This window comes from Oncorhynchus keta, chromosome 15, assembly GCF_023373465.1.
Source record: "Oncorhynchus keta strain PuntledgeMale-10-30-2019 chromosome 15, Oket_V2, whole genome shotgun sequence".
Taxonomy (NCBI): Eukaryota; Metazoa; Chordata; class Actinopteri; order Salmoniformes; family Salmonidae; genus Oncorhynchus; species Oncorhynchus keta.
In genome coordinates this window covers 11,447,339-11,466,016 of record NC_068435.1, presented here as the reverse complement: position 1 = coordinate 11,466,016, position 18,678 = coordinate 11,447,339, and positions in this window count along the sequence as shown.

Sequence of the window (18,678 nt, the reverse complement as noted above, 5' to 3'; positions counted from 1 at the left end):
CAGACCAGCTAGATCTACTGTCTCTATTATATTATGACAGATCAGCTAGATCTACTGTCTCTATTATATTATGACAGACCAGCTAGATCTACTGTCTCTATTATATTATGACAGACCAGCTAGATCTACTGTCTCTATTATATTATGCCAGACCAGCTAGATCTACTGTCTTTATTATATTATGACAGACCAGCTAGATCTACTGTCTCTATTATATTATGACAGACCAGCTAGATCTACTGTCTCTATTATATTATGACAGACCAGCTAGATCTACTGTCTCTATTATATTATGACAGACCAGCTAGATCTACTGTCTCTATTATATTATGGCAGACCAGCTAGATCTACTGTCTCTATTATATTATGACAGACCAGCTAGATCTACTGTCTCTATTATATTATGACAGACCAGCTAGATCTACTGTCTCTATTATATTATGACAGACCAGCTAGATCTACTGTCTCTATTATATTATGACAGACCAGCTAGATCTACTGTCTCTATTATATTATGACAGACCAGCTAGATCTACTGTCTCTATTATATTATGACAGACCAGCTAGATCTACTGTCTCTATTATATTATGACAGACCAGCTAGATCTACTACTGTCTCTATTATATTATGACAGACCAGCTAGATCTACTGTCTCTATTATATTATGACAGACCAGCTAGATCTACTGTCTCTATTATATTATGACAGACCAGCTTGATCTACTGATCTACTATAATATGACAGACCAGCTAGATCTACTGTCTCTATTATATTATGACAGACCAGCTAGATCTACTGTCTCTATTATATTATGACAGACCAGCTAGATCTACTGTCTCTATTATATTATGACAGACCAGCTAGATCTACTGTCTCTATTATATTATGACAGACCAGCTAGATCTACTGTCTCTATTATATTATGACAGACCAGCTAGATCTACTGTCTCTATTATATTATGACAGACCAGCTAGATCTACTGTCTCTATTATATTATGACAGACCAGCTAGATCTACTGTCTCTATTATATATGACAGACCAGCTAGATCTACTGTCTCTATTATATTATGACAGACCAGCTAGATCTACTGTCTCTATTATATTATGACAGACCAGCTAGATCTACTGTCTCTATTATATTATGACAGACCAGCTAGATCTACTGTCTCTATTATATTATGACAGACCAGCTAGATCTACTGTCTCTATTATATTATGACAGACCAGCTAGATCTACTGTCTCTATTATATTATGACAGACCAGCTAGATCTACTATATATATGACAGACCAGCTAGATCTACTGTCTCTATTATATTATGACAGACCAGCTAGATCTACTGTCTCTATTATATTATGACAGACCAGCTAGATCTACTGTCTCTATTATATTATGACAGACCAGCTAGATCTACTGTCTCTATTATATTATGACAGACCAGCTAGATCTACTGTCTCTATTATATTATGACAGACCAGCTAGATCTACTGTCTCTATTATATGACAGACCAGCTAGATCTACTGTCTCTATTATATTATGACAGACCAGCTAGATCTACTGTCTCTATTATATTATGACAGACCAGCTAGATCTACTGTCTCTATTATATTATGACAGACCAGCTAGATCTACTGTCTCTATTATATTATGACAGACCAGCTAGATCTACTGTCTCTATTATATGACAGACCAGCTAGATCTACTGTCTCTATTATATTATGACAGACCAGCTAGATCTACTGTCTCTATTATATTATGACAGACCAGCTAGATCTACTGTCTCTATTATATTATGACAGACCAGCTAGATCTACTGTCTCTATTATATATGACAGACCAGCTAGATCTACTGTCTCTATTATATTATGACAGACCAGCTAGATCTACTGTCTCTATTATATTATGACAGACCAGCTAGATCTACTGTCTCTATTATATTATGACAGACCAGCTAGATCTACTGTCTCTATTATATTATGACAGACCAGCTAGATCTACTGTCTCTATTATATTATGACAGACCAGCTAGATCTACTGTCTCTATTATATTATGACAGACCAGCTAGATCTACTGTCTCTATTATATTATGACAGACCAGCTAGATCTACTGTCTCTATTATATTATGACAGACCAGCTAGATCTACTGTCTCTATTATATTATGACAGACCAGCTAGATCTACTGTCTCTATTATATTATGACAGACCAGCTAGATCTACTGTCTCTATTATATTATGACAGACCAGCTAGATCTACTGTCTCTATTATATTATGACAGACCAGCTAGATCTACTGTCTCTATTATATTATGACAGACCAGCTAGATCTACTGTCTCTATTATATTATGACAGACCAGCTAGATCTACTATAATATATTATGACAGACCAGCTAGATCTACTGTCTCTATTATATTATGACAGACCAGCTAGATCTACTGTCTCTATTATATTATGACAGACCAGCTAGATCTACTGTCTCTATTATATTATGACAGACCAGCTAGATCTACTGTCTCTATTATATTATGACAGACCAGCTAGATCTACTGTCTCTATTATATAATATGACAGACCAGCTAGATCTACTGTCTCTATTATATTATGACAGACCAGCTAGATCTACTGTCTCTATTATATTATGACAGACCAGCTAGATCTACTGTCTCTATTATATTATGACAGACCAGCTAGATCTACTGTCTCTATTATATTATGACAGACCAGCTAGATCTACTGTCTCTATTATATTATGACAGACCAGCTAGATCTACTGTCTCTATTATATTATGACAGACCAGCTAGATCTACTATATATATGACAGACCAGCTAGATCTACTGTCTCTATTATATTATGACAGACCAGCTAGATCTACTGTCTCTATTATATTATGACAGACCAGCTAGATCTACTGTCTCTATTATATTATGACAGACCAGCTAGATCTACTGTCTCTATATATATTATGACAGACCAGCTAGATCTACTGTCTCTATTATATTATGACAGACCAGCTAGATCTACTGTCTCTATTATATATGACAGACCAGCTAGATCTACTGTCTCTATTATATTATGACAGACCAGCTAGATCTACTGTCTCTATTATATTATGACAGACCAGCTAGATCTACTGTCTCTATTATATTATGACAGACCAGCTAGATCTACTGTCTCTATTATATTATGACAGACCAGCTAGATCTACTGTCTCTATTATATTATGACAGACCAGCTAGATCTACTGTCTCTATTATATTATGACAGACCAGCTAGATCTACTGTCTCTATTATATTATGACAGACCAGCTAGATCTACTGTCTCTATTATATTATGACAGACCAGCTAGATCTACTGTCTCTATTATAATATGACAGACCAGCTAGATCTACTGTCTCTATTATATTATGACAGACCAGCTAGATCTACTGTCTCTATTATATTATGACAGACCAGCTAGATCTACTGTCTCTATTATATTATGACAGACCAGCTAGATCTACTGTCTCTATTATATTATGACAGACCAGCTAGATCTACTGTCTCTATTATATTATGACAGACCAGCTAGATCTACTGTCTCTATTATAATTATGACAGACCAGCTAGATCTACTGTCTCTATTATATTATGACAGACCAGCTAGATCTACTGTCTCTATTATATTATGACAGACCAGCTAGATCTACTGTCTCTATTATATTATGACAGACCAGCTAGATCTACTGTCTCTATTATATTATGACAGACCAGACAGACCAGCTAGATCTACTGTCTCTATTATATTATGACAGACCAGCTAGATCTACTGTCTCTATTATATTATGACAGACCAGCTAGATCTACTGTCTCTATTATATTATGACAGACCAGCTAGATCTACTGTCTCTATTATATTATGACAGACCAGCTAGATCTACTGTCTCTATTATATATATGACAGACCAGCTAGATCTACTGTCTCTATTATATTATGACAGACCAGCTAGATCTACTGTCTCTATTATATTATGACAGACCAGCTAGATCTACTGTCTCTATTATATTATGACAGACCAGCTAGATCTACTGTCTCTATTATATTATGACAGACCAGCTAGATCTACTGTCTCTATTATATTATGACAGACCAGCTAGATCTACTGTCTCTATTATATGACAGACCAGACAGACCAGATCTACTGTCTCTATTATATTATGACAGACCAGCTAGATCTACTGTCTCTATTATATTATGACAGACCAGCTAGATCTACTGTCTCTATTATATTATGACAGACCAGCTAGATCTACTGTCTCTATTATATTATGACAGACCAGCTAGATCTACTGTCTCTATTATATTATGACAGACCAGCTAGACCAGCTAGATCTACTGTCTCTATTATATTATGACAGACCAGCTAGATCTACTGTCTCTATTATATTATGACAGACCAGCTAGATCTACTGTCTCTATTATATTATGACAGACCAGCTAGATCTACTGTCTCTATTATATTATGACAGACCAGCTAGATCTACTGTCTCTATTATATTATGACAGACCAGCTAGATCTACTGTCTCTATTATATTATGACAGACCAGCTAGATCTACTGTCTCTATTATATTATGACAGACCAGCTAGATCTACTGTCTCTATTATATTATGACAGACCAGCTAGATCTACTGTCTCTATTATATTATGACAGACCAGCTAGATCTACTGTCTCTATTATATTATGACAGACCAGCTAGATCTACTGTCTCTATTATATTATGACAGACCAGCTAGATCTACTGTCTCTATTATATTATGACAGACCAGCTAGATCTACTGTCTCTATTATATTATGACAGACCAGCTAGATCTACTGTCTCTATTATATTATGACAGACCAGCTAGATCTACTGTCTCTATTATATTATGACAGACCAGCTAGATCTACTGTCTCTATTATATTATGACAGACCAGCTAGATCTACTGTCTCTATTATATTATGACAGACCAGCTAGATCTACTATAATATGACAGACCAGCTAGATCTACTGTCTCTATTATATTATGACAGACCAGCTAGATCTACTGTCTCTATTATATTATGACAGACCAGCTAGATCTACTGTCTCTATTATATTATGACAGACCAGCTAGATCTACTGTCTCTATTATATTATGACAGACCAGCTAGATCTACTGTCTCTATTATATATGACAGACCAGCTAGATCTACTAGTCTCTATTATATTATGACAGACCAGCTAGATCTACTGTCTCTATTATATTATGACAGACCAGCTAGATCTACTGTCTCTATTATATTATGACAGACCAGCTAGATCTACTGTCTCTATTATATATATGACAGACCAGCTAGATCTACTGTCTCTATTATATTATGACAGACCAGCTAGATCTACTGTCTCTATTATATTATGACAGACCAGCTAGATCTACTGTCTCTATTATATTATGACAGACCAGCTAGATCTACTGTCTCTATTATATTATGACAGACCAGCTAGATCTACTGTCTCTATTATATTATGACAGACCAGCTAGATCTACTGTCTCTATTATATTATGACAGACCAGCTAGATCTACTGTCTCTATTATATTATGACAGACCAGCTAGATCTACTGTCTCTATTATATTATGACAGACCAGCTAGATCTACTGTCTCTATTATATTATGACAGACCAGCTAGATCTACTGTCTCTATTATATTATGACAGACCAGCTAGATCTACTGTCTCTATTATATTATGACAGACCAGCTAGATCTACTGTCTCTATTATATTATGACAGACCAGCTAGATCTACTGTCTCTATTATATTATGACAGACCAGCTAGATCTACTGTCTCTATTATATTATGACAGACCAGCTAGATCTACTGTCTCTATTATATTATGACAGACCAGCTAGATCTACTATGTCTCTATATGACAGACCAGCTATATCTACTGTCTCTATTATATTATGACAGACCAGCTAGATCTACTGTCTCTATTATATTATGACAGACCAGCTAGATCTACTGTCTCTATTATATTATGACAGACCAGCTAGATCTACTATTATATATGACAGACCAGCTAGATCTACTGTCTCTATTATATTATGACAGACCAGCTAGATCTACTGTCTCTATTATATTATGACAGACCAGCTAGATCTACTGTCTCTATTATATTATGACAGACCAGCTAGATCTACTGTCTCTATTATATTATGACAGACCAGCTAGATCTACTGTCTCTATTATATTATGACAGACCAGCTAGATCTACTGTCTCTATTATATTATGACAGACCAGCTAGATCTACTGTCTCTATTATATTATGACAGACCAGCTAGATCTACTGTCTCTATTATATTATGACAGACCAGCTAGATCTACTGTCTCTATTATATTATGACAGACCAGCTAGATCTACTGTCTCTATTATATTATGACAGACCAGCTAGATCTACTGTCTCTATTATATTATGACAGACCAGCTAGATCTACTGTCTCTATTATATTATGACAGACCAGCTAGATCTACTGTCTCTATTATATTATGACAGACCAGCTAGATCTACTGTCTCTATTATATTATGACAGACCAGCTAGATCTACTGTCTCTATTATATTATGACAGACCAGCTAGATCTACTGTCTCTATTATATTATGACAGACCAGCTAGATCTACTGTCTCTATTATATTATGACAGACCAGCTAGATCTACTGTCTCTATTATATTATGACAGACCAGCTAGATCTACTGTCTCTATTATATGACAGACCAGCTAGATCTACTGTCTCTATTATATTATGACAGACCAGCTAGATCTACTGTCTCTATTATATTATGACAGACCAGCTAGATCTACTGTCTCTATTATATTATGACAGACCAGCTAGATCTACTGTCTCTATTATATTATGACAGACCAGCTAGATCTACTGTCTCTATTATATTATGACAGACCAGCTAGACTGTCTCTATTATAATTATGACAGACCAGCTAGATCTACTGTCTCTATTATATTATGACAGACCAGCTAGATCTACTGTCTCTATTATATTATGACAGACCAGCTAGATCTACTGTCTCTATTATCTGACAGACCAGCTAGATCTACTGTCTCTATTATATTATGACAGACCAGCTAGATCTACTGTCTCTATTATATTATGACAGACCAGCTAGATCTACTGTCTCTATTATATTATGACAGACCAGCTAGATCTACTGTCTCTATTATATTATGACAGACCAGCTAGATCTACTGTCTCTATTATATTATGACAGACCAGCTAGATCTACTGTCTCTATTATATTATGACAGACCAGCTAGATCTACTGTCTCTATTATATTATGACAGACCAGCTAGATCTACTGTCTCTATTATATTATGACAGACCAGCTAGATCTACTGTCTCTATTATATTATGACAGACCAGCTAGATCTACTGTCTCTATTATAATTTGACAGACCAGCTAGATCTACTGTCTCTATTATATTATGACAGACCAGCTAGATCTACTGTCTCTATTATATTATGACAGACCAGCTAGATCTACTGTCTCTATTATATTATGACAGACCAGCTAGATCTACTGTCTCTATTATATTATGACAGACCAGCTAGATCTACTGTCTCTATTATATTATGACAGACCAGCTAGATCTACTGTCTCTATTATATTATGACAGACCAGCTAGATCTACTGTCTCTATTATATTATGACAGACCAGCTAGATCTACTGTCTCTATTATATTATGACAGACCAGCTAGATCTACTGTCTCTATATATTATGACAGACCAGCTAGATCTATTATATATGACAGACCAGCTGTCTCTATTATATTATGACAGACCAGCTAGATCTACTGTCTCTATTATATTATGACAGACCAGCTAGATCTACTGTCTCTATTATATTATGACAGACCAGCTAGATCTACTGTCTCTATTATATTATGACAGACCAGCTAGATCTACTGTCTCTATTATATTATGACAGACCAGCTAGATCTACTGTCTCTATTATATATGACAGACCAGCTAGATCTACTGTCTCTATTATATTATGACAGACCAGCTAGATCTACTGTCTCTATTATATTATGACAGACCAGCTAGATCTACTGTCTCTATTATATTATGACAGACCAGCTAGATCTACTGTCTCTATTATATTATGACAGACCAGCTAGATCTACTGTCTCTATTATATTATGACAGACCAGCTAGATCTACTGTCTCTATTATATTATGACAGACCAGCTAGATCTACTGTCTCTATTATATTATGACAGACCAGCTAGATCTACTGTCTCTATTATATTATGACAGACCAGCTAGATCTACTGTCTCTATTATATTATGACAGACCAGCTAGATCTACTGTCTCTATTATATTATGACAGACCAGCTAGATCTACTGTCTCTATTATATTATGACAGACCAGCTAGATCTACTGTCTCTATATATATATGACAGACCAGCTAGATCTACTGTCTCTATTATATTATGACAGACCAGCTAGATCTACTGTCTCTATTATATTATGACAGACCAGCTAGATCTACTGTCTCTATTATATTATGACAGACCAGCTAGATCTACTGTCTCTATTATATTATGACAGACCAGCTAGATCTACTGTCTCTATTATATTATGACAGACCAGCTAGATCTACTGTCTCTATTATATTATGACAGACCAGCTAGATCTATGACAGACCAGCTGTCTCTATTATATTATGACAGACCAGCTAGATCTACTGTCTCTATTATATTATGACAGACCAGCTAGATCTACTGTCTCTATTATATTATGACAGACCAGCTAGATCTACTGTCTCTATTATATTATGACAGACCAGCTAGATCTACTGTCTCTATTATATTATGACAGACCAGCTAGATCTACTGTCTCTATTATATTATGACAGACCAGCTAGATCTACTGTCTCTATTATATTTTGACAGACCAGCTAGATCTACTATAATATGACAGACCAGCTAGATCTACTGTCTCTATTATATTATGACAGACCAGCTAGATCTACTGTCTCTATTATATTATGACAGACCAGCTAGATCTACTGTCTCTATTATATTATGACAGACCAGCTAGATCTACTGTCTCTATTATATTATGACAGACCAGCTAGATCTACTGTCTCTATTATATTATGACAGACCAGCTAGATCTACTGTCTCTATTATATTATGACAGACCAGCTAGATCTACTGTCTCTATTATATTATGACAGACCAGCTAGATCTACTGTCTCTATTATATTATGACAGACCAGCTAGATCTACTGTCTCTATTATATTATGACAGACCAGCTAGATCTACTGTCTCTATTATATTATGACAGACCAGCTAGATCTACTGTCTCTATTATATTATGACAGACCAGCTAGATCTACTGTCTCTATTATATTATGACAGACCAGCTAGATCTACTGTCTCTATTATATTATGACAGACCAGCTAGATCTACTGTCTCTATTATATTATGACAGACCAGCTAGATCTACTGTCTCTATTATATATGACAGACCAGCTAGATCTACTGTCTCTATTATATTATGACAGACCAGCTAGATCTACTGTCTCTATTATATTATGACAGACCAGCTAGATCTACTGTCTCTATTATATTATGACAGACCAGCTAGATCTACTGTCTCTATTATATTATGACAGACCAGCTAGATCTACTGTCTCTATTATATTATGACAGACCAGCTAGATCTACTGTCTCTATTATATTATGACAGACCAGCTAGATCTACTGTCTCTATTATATTATGACAGACCAGCTAGATCTACTATCTCTATTATATTATGACAGACCAGCTAGATCTACTGTCTCTATTATATTATGACAGACCAGCTAGATCTACTGTCTCTATTATATTATGACAGACCAGCTAGATCTACTGTCTCTATTATATTATGACAGACCAGCTAGATCTACTGTCTCTATTATAATATGACAGACCAGCTAGATCTACTGTCTCTATTATATTATGACAGACCAGCTAGATCTACTGTCTCTATTATATTATGACAGACCAGCTAGATCTACTGTCTCTATTATATTATGACAGACCAGCTAGATCTACTGTCTCTATTATATTATGACAGACCAGCTAGATCTACTGTCTCTATTATATTATGACAGACCAGCTAGATCTACTGTCTCTATTATATATGACAGACCAGCTAGATCTACTGTCTCTATTATATTATGACAGACCAGCTAGATCTACTGTCTCTATTATATTATGACAGACCAGCTAGATCTACTGTCTCTATTATATATGACAGACCAGCTATATCTACTGTCTCTATTATATTATGACAGACCAGCTAGATCTACTGTCTCTATTATATTATGACAGACCAGCTAGATCTACTGTCTCTATTATATTATGACAGACCAGCTAGATCTACTATTATATATGACAGACCAGCTAGATCTACTGTCTCTATTATATTATGACAGACCAGCTAGATCTACTGTCTCTATTATATTATGACAGACCAGCTAGATCTACTGTCTCTATTATATTATGACAGACCAGCTAGATCTACTGTCTCTATTATATTATGACAGACCAGCTAGATCTACTGTCTCTATTATATTATGACAGACCAGCTAGATCTACTGTCTCTATTATATTATGACAGACCAGCTAGATCTACTGTCTCTATTATATTATGACAGACCAGCTAGATCTACTGTCTCTATTATATTATGACAGACCAGCTAGATCTACTGTCTCTATTATATTATGACAGACCAGCTAGATCTACTGTCTCTATTATATTATGACAGACCAGCTAGATCTACTGTCTCTATTATATTATGACAGACCAGCTAGATCTACTGTCTCTATTATATTATGACAGACCAGCTAGATCTACTGTCTCTATTATATTATGACAGACCAGCTAGATCTACTGTCTCTATTATATTATGACAGACCAGCTAGATCTACTGTCTCTATTATATTATGACAGACCAGCTAGATCTACTGTCTCTATTATATTATGACAGACCAGCTAGATCTACTGTCTCTATTATATTATGACAGACCAGCTAGATCTACTGTCTCTATTATATTATGACAGACCAGCTAGATCTACTGTCTCTATTATATTATGACAGACCAGCTAGATCTACTGTCTCTATTATATTATGACAGACCAGCTAGATCTACTGTCTCTATTATATTATGACAGACCAGCTAGATCTACTGTCTCTATTATATTATGACAGACCAGCTAGATCTACTGTCTCTATTATATTATGACAGACCAGCTAGATCTACTGTCTCTATTATATTATGACAGACCAGCTAGATCTACTGTCTCTATTATATTATGACAGACCAGCTAGATCTACTGTCTCTATTATATTATGACAGACCAGCTAGATCTACTGTCTCTATTATATTATGACAGACCAGCTAGATCTACTGTCTCTATTATATTATGACAGACCAGCTAGATCTACTGTCTCTATTATATTATGACAGACCAGCTAGATCTACTGTCTCTATTATATTATGACAGACCAGCTAGATCTACTGTCTCTATTATATTATGACAGACCAGCTAGATCTACTGTCTCTATTATATTATGACAGACCAGCTAGATCTACTGTCTCTATTATATTATGACAGACCAGCTAGATCTACTGTCTCTATTATATTATGACAGACCAGCTAGATCTACTGTCTCTATTATATTATGACAGACCAGCTAGATCTACTGTCTCTATTATATTATGACAGACCAGCTAGATCTACTGTCTCTATTATATTATGACAGACCAGCTAGATCTACTGTCTCTATTATATTATGACAGACCAGCTAGATCTACTGTCTCTATTATATTATGACAGACCAGCTAGATCTACTGTCTCTATTATATTATGACAGACCAGCTAGATCTACTGTCTCTATTATATTATGACAGACCAGCTAGATCTACTGTCTCTATTATATTATGACAGACCAGCTAGATCTACTGTCTCTATTATATTATGACAGACCAGCTAGATCTACTGTCTCTATTATATTATGACAGACCAGCTAGATCTACTGTCTCTATTATATTATGACAGACCAGCTAGATCTACTGTCTCTATTATATTATGACAGACCAGCTAGATCTACTGTCTCTATATATATTATGACAGACCAGCTAGATCTACTGTCTCTATTATATTATGACAGACCAGCTAGATCTACTGTCTCTATTATATTATGACAGACCAGCTAGATCTACTGTCTCTATTATATTATGACAGACCAGCTAGATCTACTGTCTCTATTATATTATGACAGACCAGCTAGATCTACTGTCTCTATTATATTATGACAGACCAGCTAGATCTACTGTCTCTATTATATTATGACAGACCAGCTAGATCTACTGTCTCTATTATATTATGACAGACCAGCTAGATCTACTGTCTCTATTATATTATGACAGACCAGCTAGATCTACTGTCTCTATTATATTATGACAGACCAGCTAGATCTACTATAATATGACAGACCAGCTAGATCTACTGTCTCTATTATATTATGACAGACCAGCTAGATCTACTGTCTCTATTATATTATGACAGACCAGCTAGATCTACTGTCTCTATTATATTATGACAGACCAGCTAGATCTACTGTCTCTATTATATTATGACAGATCAGCTAGATCTACTATAATATGACAGACGAGCTAGATCTAATGTCTCTATTATATTTTGACAGACCAGCTAGATCTACTGTCTCTATTATATTATGACAGACCAGCTAGATCGACTGTCTCTATTATATTATGACAGACCAGCTTGATCTACTGTCTCTATTATATTATGACAGACCAACTAGATCTACTGTCTATATTATGTTATGACAGATCAGCTAGATCTACTATAATATGACAGACCAGCTAGATCTACTGTCTCTATTATATTATGACAGACCAGCTAGATCTACTGTCTCTATTATATTATGACAGACCAGCTAGATCTACTGTCTCTATTATATTATGACAGACCAGCTAGATCTACTGTCTCTATTATATTATGACAGACCAGCTAGATCTACTGTCTCTATTATATTATGACAGACCAGCTAGATCTACTGTCTCTATTATATTATGACAGACCAGCTAGATCTACTGTCTCTATTATATTATGACAGACCAGCTAGATCTACTGTCTCTATTATATTATGACAGACCAGCTAGATCTACTGTCTCTATTATATTATGACAGACCAGCTAGATCTACTGTCTCTATTATATTATGACAGACCAGCTAGATCTACTGTCTCTATTATATTATGACAGACCAGCTAGATCTACTGTCTCTATTATATTATGACAGACCAGCTAGATCTACTGTCTCTATTATATTATGACAGACCAGCTAGATCTACTATATATATGACAGACCAGCTAGATCTACTGTCTCTATTATATTATGACATACCAGCTAGATCTACTGTCTCTATTATATTATGACAGACCAGCTAGATCTACTGTCTCTATTATATTATGACAGACCAGCTAGATCTACTGTCTCTATTATATTATGACAGACCAGCTAGATCTACTGTCTCTATTATATTATGACAGACCAGCTAGATCTACTATATTATGACAGACCAGCTAGATCTACTGTCTCTATTATATTTTGACAGACCAGCTAGATCTACTGTCTCTATTATATTATGACAGACCAGCTAGATCTACTGTCTCTATTATATTATGACACACCAGCTAGATCTACTGTCTCTATTATATTATGACAGACCAGCTAGATCTACTGTCTCTATTATATTATGACAGACCAGCTAGATCTACTGTCTCTATTATATTATGACAGACCAGCTAGATCTACTGTCTATTATATTATGACAGACCAGCTAGATCTACTGTCTCTATTATATTATGACAGACCAGCTAGATCTACTGTCTCTATTATATTATGACAGACCAGCTAGATCTACTGTCTCTATTATATTATGACAGACCAGCTAGATCTACTGTCTCTATTATATTATGACAGACCAGCTAGATCTACTGTCTCTATTATATTATGACAGACCAGCTAGATCTACTGTCTCTATTATATTATGACAGACCAGCTAGATCTACTGTCTCTATTATATTATGACAGACCAGCTAGATCTACTGTCTCTATTATATTATGACAGACCAGCTAGATCTACTGTCTCTATTATATTATGACAGACCAGCTAGATCTACTGTCTCTATTATATTATGACAGACCAGCTAGATCTACTGTCTCTATTATATTATGACAGACCAGCTAGATCTACTGTCTCTATTATATTATGACAGACCAGCTAGATCTACTGTCTCTATTATATTATGACAGACCAGCTAGATCTACTGTCTCTATTATATTATGACAGACCAGCTAGATCTACTGTCTCTATTATATTATGACAGACCAGCTAGATCTACTGTCTCTATTATATTATGACAGACCAGCTAGATCTACTGTCTCTATTATATTATGACAGACCAGCTAGATCTACTGTCTCTATTATATTATGACAGACCAGCTAGATCTACTGTCTCTATTATATTATGACAGACCAGCTAGATCTACTGTCTCTATTATATTATGACAGACCAGCTAGATCTACTGTCTCTATTATATTATGACAGACCAGCTAGATCTACTGTCTCTATTATATTATGACAGACCAGCTAGATCTACTATCTCTATTATATTATGACAGACCAGCTAGATCTACTGTCTCTATTATATTATGACAGACCAGCTAGATCTACTGTCTCTATTATATTATGACAGACCAGCTAGATCTACTGTCTCTATTATATTATGACAGACCAGCTAGATCTACTGTCTCTATTATATTATGACAGACCAGCTAGATCTACTGTCTCTATTATATTATGACAGACCAGCTAGATCTACTGTCTCTATTATATTATGACAGACCAGCTAGATCTACTGTCTCTATTATATTATGACAGACCAGCTAGATCTACTGTCTCTATTATATTATGACAGACCAGCTAGATCTACTGTCTCTATTATATTATGACAGACCAGCTAGATCTACTGTCTCTATTATATTATGACAGACCAGCTAGATCTACTGTCTCTATTATATTTGACAGACCAGCTAGATCTACTGTCTCTATTATATTATGACAGACCAGCTAGATCTACTGTCTCTATTATATTATGACAGACCAGCTAGATCTACTGTCTCTATTATATTATGACAGACCAGCTAGATCTACTGTCTCTATTATATTATGACAGACCAGCTAGATCTACTGTCTCTATTATATTATGACAGACCAGCTAGATCTACTGTCTCTATTATATTATGACAGACCAGCTAGATCTACTGTCTCTATTATATTATGACAGACCAGCTAGATCTACTGTCTCTATTATATTATGACAGACCAGCTAGATCTACTGTCTCTATTATATTATGACAGACCAGCTAGATCTACTGTCTCTATTATATTATGACAGACCAGCTAGATCTACTGTCTCTATTATATTATGACAGACCAGCTAGAGATACTACTACTATTATATTATGACAGACCAGCTAGATCTACTGTCTCTATTATATTATGACAGACCAGCTAGATCTACTGTCTCTATTATATTATGACAGACCAGCTAGATCTACTGTCTCTATTATATTATGACAGACCAGCTAGATCTACTGTCTCTATTATATTATGACAGACCAGCTAGATCTACTGTCTCTATTATATTATGACAGACCAGCTAGATCTACTGTCTCTATTATATTATGACAGACCAGCTAGATCTACTGTCTCTATTATATTATGACAGACCAGCTAGATCTACTGTCTCTATTATATTATGACAGACCAGCTAGATCTACTGTCTCTATTATATTATGACAGACCAGCTAGATCTACTGTCTCTATTATATTATGACAGACCAGCTAGATCTACTGTCTCTATTATATTATGACAGACCAGCTAGATCTACTGTCTCTATTATATTATGACAGACCAGCTAGATCTACTGTCTCTATTATATTATGACAGACCAGCTAGATCTACTGTCTCTATTATATTATGACAGACCAGCTAGATCTACTGTCTCTATTATATTATGACAGACCAGCTAGATCTACTGTCTCTATTATATTATGACAGACCAGCTAGATCTACTGTCTCTATTATATTATGACAGACCAGCTAGATCTACTGTCTCTATTATATTATGACAGACCAGCTAGATCTACTGTCTCTATTATATTATGACAGACCAGCTAGATCTACTGTCTCTATTATATTGACAGACCAGCTAGATCTACTGTCTCTATTATATTATGACAGACCAGCTAGATCTACTGTCTCTATTATATTATGACAGACCAGCTAGATCTACTGTCTCTATTATATTATGACAGACCAGCTAGATCTACTGTCTCTATTATATTATGACAGACCAGCTAGATCTACTGTCTCTATTATATTATGACAGACCAGCTAGATCTACTATAATATGACAGACCAGCTAGATCTACTGTCTCTATTATATTATGACAGACCAGGTAGATCTGCAGTCTCTATAATATTACGACAGACCAGCTAGATCTATTGTCTCTATTATAATATGACAGACCAGCTATATCTACTGTCTCTATTATATTATGACAGACCAGCTAGATCTGGTGTCTCTATTATATTATGACAGACCAGCTAGATCTACTGTCTCTATTATATTATGACAGACCAGCTAGATCTACTGTCTCTATTATATTATGACAGACCAGCTAGATCTACTGTCTCTATTATATTATGACAGACCAGCTAGATCTACTGTCTCTATTATATTATGACAGACCAGCTAGATCTACTGTCTCTATTATATTATGACAGACCAGCTAGATCTACTGTCTCTATTATATTATGACAGACCAGCTAGATCTACTGTCTCTATTATATTATGACAGACCAGCTAGATCTACTGTCTCTATTATATTATGACAGACCAGCTAGATCTACTGTCTCTATTATATTATGACAGACCAGCTAGATCTACTGTCTCTATTATAATATGACACACCAGCTCGATCTACTGTATCTATTATATTATGACAGACCAGCTAGATCTACTGTCTCTATTATATTATGACAGACCAGCTAGATCTACTATCTCTATTATATTATGACAGACCAGCTAGATCTACTGTCTCTATTATATTATGACAGACCAGCTAGATCTACTGTCTCTATTATATTATGACAGACCAGCTAGATCTACTCAATTATATTATGGCAGACCAGCTAGATCTACTGTCTCTATTATATTATGACAGACCAGCTAGATCTACTGTCTCTATTATATTATGACAGACCAGCTAGATCTACTGTCTCTATTATATTATGACAGACCAGCTAGATCTACTGTCTCTATTATATTATGACAGACCAGCTAGATCTACTGTCTCTATTATATTATGACAGACCAGCTAGATCTACTGTCTCTATTATATTATGACAAACCAGCTAGATCTACTGTCTCTATTATATTATGACAGACCAGCTAGATCTACTGTCTCTATATATGACAGACCAGCTAGATCTACTGTCTCTATTATATTATGACAGACCAGCTAGATCTACTGTCTCTATTATATTATGACAGACCAGCTAGATCTACTGTCTCTATTATATTATGACAGACCAGCTAGATCTACTGTCTCTATTATATTATGACAGACCAGCTAGATCTACTGTCTCTATTATATTATGACAGACCAGCTAGATCTACTGTCTCTATTATATTATGACAGACCAGCTAGATCTACTGTCTCTATTATATTATGACAGACCAGCTAGATCTACTGTCTCTATTATATTATGACAGACCAGCTAGATCTACTGTCTCTATTATATTATGACAGACCAGCTAGATCTACTGTCTCTATTATATTATGACAGACCAGCTAGATCTACTATATATTATGACAGACCAGCTAGATCTACTGTCTCTATTATATTATGACAGACCAGCTAGATCTACTGTCTCTATTATATTATGACAGACCAGCTAGATCTACTGTCTCTATTATATTATGACAGACCAGCTAGATCTACTCTATTATATTATGACAGACCAGCTAGATCTACTGTCTCTATTATATTATGACAGACCAGCTAGATCTACTGTCTCTATTATATTATGACAGACCAGCTAGATCTACTGTCTCTATTATATTATGACAGACCAGCTAGATCTACTGTCTCTATTATATTATGACAGACCAGCTAGATCTACTGTCTCTATTATATTATGACAGACCAGCTAGATCTACTGTCTCTATTATATTATGACAGACCAGCTAGATCTACTGTCTCTATTATATTATGACAGACCAGCTAGATCTACTGTCTCTATTATATTATGACAGACCAGCTAGATCTACTGTCTCTATTATATTATGACAGACCAGCTAGATCTACTGTCTCTATTATATTATGACAGACCAGCTAGATCTACTGTCTCTATTATATTATGACAGACCAGCTAGATCTACTGTCTCTATTATATTATGACAGACCAGCTAGATCTA